Source organism: Procambarus clarkii, chromosome 92 (genome assembly GCF_040958095.1).
Source record: "Procambarus clarkii isolate CNS0578487 chromosome 92, FALCON_Pclarkii_2.0, whole genome shotgun sequence".
Classification (NCBI taxonomy): domain Eukaryota; kingdom Metazoa; phylum Arthropoda; class Malacostraca; order Decapoda; family Cambaridae; genus Procambarus; species Procambarus clarkii.
Window position 1 is genome coordinate 9,250,559 of NC_091241.1, and position 3,694 is coordinate 9,254,252.

Consider the following 3,694-nt stretch of genomic DNA (forward strand, 5'->3'; position numbering starts at 1 on the left):
GCATGTGCCGGCCATTGCCAGGGGTCGGAGGTTCCCTTCTTCTCTAGCTTCCCCTCGCTTTAGCACCGTTCGATCCCCTCTTTCACTGGTGGTCGGAGCTGGCCCAGAGGGGGGAAAGGGGGTTTGTTATGTGTCTAAGTTATCTTTGAGGATGTGTATGATGGTGAGATGTGTTTAATAGGTGGGGAAAGGTTGGAGAAATACACGGTGGAAACTCGGTCCGGGGAGGTGTTCCCGCGCAGCTCTGCCTCTCTCCTCTTCGCTTGCCGTAATTTTATGATGTTCTTTCCATTTCTCCTGCGCCTTATTTGATAATTATATGCTGCTAAAAATGATATTCTTCAATAGAGAGAGCTATGGAGAAAAGCTAGCTAAAAATGGCGGCGGATAACGTCTGATGTGAAGGGTAGTAATATTGGAAACATTCCCTACCTGGCTAGTTACGTGGTCTGGGTTAGGAAAGTTGCCCAAGGATGAGGAATATTCCAGCCAGAAAGCTGATAATGCTACTAGTGACGCAATCCTACACACGCACACGCACGCACACTCACGTGGGGCCACACATAAACAAACTAAGGGAGGTACTACAGTTACATGAATGAACAGAATGTTTAGCATAGCGCTAGGCTTTTACGCGGGTGGCGTGTAATAGGCTTTTGTCTGTCTGCCAGTATGTTATCACCTGTTTCTTTGAGGCTCATATATGTCCTCTTAAGACAGGTTTTAAGAGTTTTTAGCGTCATTGTGGATCCCAAACCAATCTTGTGAGCGATAGTGGTAAGGATTAGAAAGACATATAATAGAATAACCCCAATATTTGTTTAGTATGTCCACTCAGGATGAGTGGCGCTGCCCAATAAACTCGCCCCTCGGGGCAAAATTTAAAAATTTAAAAATTTGTTTAGCTAAGTTACACAGGTTACTGACATAGACCAGTACCTAACACGAGACAGGTATTGGTGGTGCTGCGCCTGACAGCTGGGTGGACAGCGCTTCGGATTCGTAATGCTGAGGTTCCGGGTTCGATCCCCGTTGGAGGCGGAAACAAATGAGCAAAACTTTCTTTCGCCCTGATGCTCCTGTTCACCAAGCAGTAAATAGGTACCTGGGAGTTAGACAGCTGCTACGGGTTGCTTCACGGGGGTGTGTAACAACAAGGAGGCCTGGTCGAGGACCGGGCCGCGGGGACACTGAGCTCCGAAATCATCTCAAGATAACCTCAAGAAGATAACTGGCTCCACTTATTGTTAAGCTGGTCACAGTGTCCTACATAGTCTCCTGGGCTTGGTGCCTTCTTTAGATAATTACTAAGTGAAGCTGTTCACGCACCTCTCAGCCAGCGGGCGGCGGTGGAAAGTTCACCATCACCTGAATACATTACCTCCAGTAAGCTAAAACTTCTGGTAGTACATTATTCATAATGAAATACACAATTCTTGAGCACATGATATTACTCTCTAAATTACTCCCTTGCCCGCAACGCTGCGTATTAGTGGCTTTAGGTATTGTATGTACTACCTCTATAAATAAATCCAACTTTATGTTTGCAAATCATCTATGTATGTACTTTTCCTGAATAAAAAAATAAAAAAATGAAAATTAAACAAAAAAATGTTTAAATTATTCACTATCACAGCAACGCAGGTGTGAGAATGATCAAATCTTGATCATTCTCACATTTATTTGGCCAAACCTACATCAGCAGGTAACTCCCAGGTATTTATAACCGAGCCTAATTAATAAAGCTCCATTCATAACTTTAAAAGCAGGTATGATAGAAAAACAGGCCTGGGGCCAGATTCACGAAGCAGTTACGCAAAGTACTTACGAACGTGTACATCTTTCCTCAATCTTCGACGCCTTTGGTTACATTTATTATACAGTTTACAAGCATGAAAACTTCCCAAACAACAGTTGTTATTGTTATAAACAGCCTCCTGGTGCTGCGGAGCTCATTAACTGTTTAATAATTATAAACAAAGCCGCCAAAGATTGAGAAAAGATGTACAGGTTCGTAAGTACTTGCGTAACTGCCTCGTGAATCTGGCCCCTGGAGTCATTGCATTACACAACCAACGGCTAGACAAGCGGGGGTCCAAGAGCTGAAGCTCGATCGTGCAGGCACAAGAGGTGAGTACATACACACGGAGAGTCTCTTGATGTACGTGTAGAGACTGCAGACACACACCACATCATACCACAAAAGAGTAATTAGACCATTAAGTCTGGTATTTACAAATTAGCTGCCACAGAGAATCATAACCAGACGTAAAATACCTCAGCGACAGAGAAAGTTTAACAATGATTTACGAACAATATTGAAAAAATAAAGGTATTATGTGTGGTAGAACAATGTAGAGAAGGTAGAGGGGAGGTGAGAGAGAGAGATAAAGAGTTAAGAGTAAAATAAGAGGTAACATTGAGTACAAACTCTTCAGCAGGCAGCAATGGGGGTTCAAGAAGAGCAGTGACGAGGCACAATGAACCAATGCATCAGCTCAATATCCTCCACAACAGCCTGATCCGCCCACCCAACAAGTCTACCAGTACTGCTGTCTGGTAGACTGTTGTCTGGTAGACTGTTGCACGACTGTCCTTCAAGAAGGGGGCAGGAACATCCCGTAGATTGACAGGCAAGCTGATGTTAAATGAAGACTTCAATGACGAATATTCCGACAGGGAAACAATGGGTCTACAAGGCAGTGTGGAGAGAGCACAGCCGTGAGAAACACTATACACTTTTCACAATTAACACATCAGAGAGGAAACAAGAAGTTGGGAAGATGGGTAGCCTGCCAGCGACCTGCCTGCGACCTGCCTGCGACCTGCCAGCGACCTGCCTGCGACCTGCCTGCGACCTGCCAGCGACCTGCCTGCGACCTGCCTGCGACCTGCCTGCGACCTGCCAGCGACCTGCCTGCGACCTGCCTGCGACCTGCCTGCGACTTGCCTGCGACCTGCCAGCGATAGAGCCGAAGGGCACTGAGCCACTGAGAGCATTGAGCATTGAGCATGATGTGCCAACAGGAGCCAGTGAGCAGTGCTGTGGAGAGACCATCAGAAAGGAAAAAGTGAAAGCATTCTGAGGACGCGGTCATTATGAGGTCAGACTCACCAGACAGTGAGTCAGGAGATGGTCAGGAGGCAGAGTAAGGAAGTCAGGAGGTGGTCAGGAGGCAGAGTAAGGAAGTCAGGAGGTGGTCAGGAGGCAGAGTAAGGAAGTCAGGAGGTGGTCAGGAGGCAGAGTAAGGAAGTCAGGAGGTGGTCAGGAGGCAGAGTAAGGAAGACAGTGAGTCAGGAGGTGGTCAGGAGGCAGGAACAGGATAGCAGGCTGAGAGCAAGTCAGCGTTATTGATCTGTGTGTGTGTGTAGGCGGGCTTTGGTGGGGGGCGGGGCATCATGTGGGAGGTCTTGGGAGTTCAGGATGGAAGGTCTGATGTGGGGAGGGGTGGAGGGGAAGGGAAGGGAAGGGAAGGGATGGCAGGGAAGGGAAGGGGTGGCAGGGAAGGGAAGGGGAGGGGTGGCAGGGAAGGGATGGGGAGGGGTGGCAGGGAAGGGAAGGGAAGGGAAGGGATGGCAGGGAAGGGGAGGGGAGGCCCCAGCTCCCCCAGGATAAACAACGCCTGCTGTAGATAACATAATATTGAGAATATACACAATTTAACAATAGCGAAGTTAGTGTTAAAAACATAAA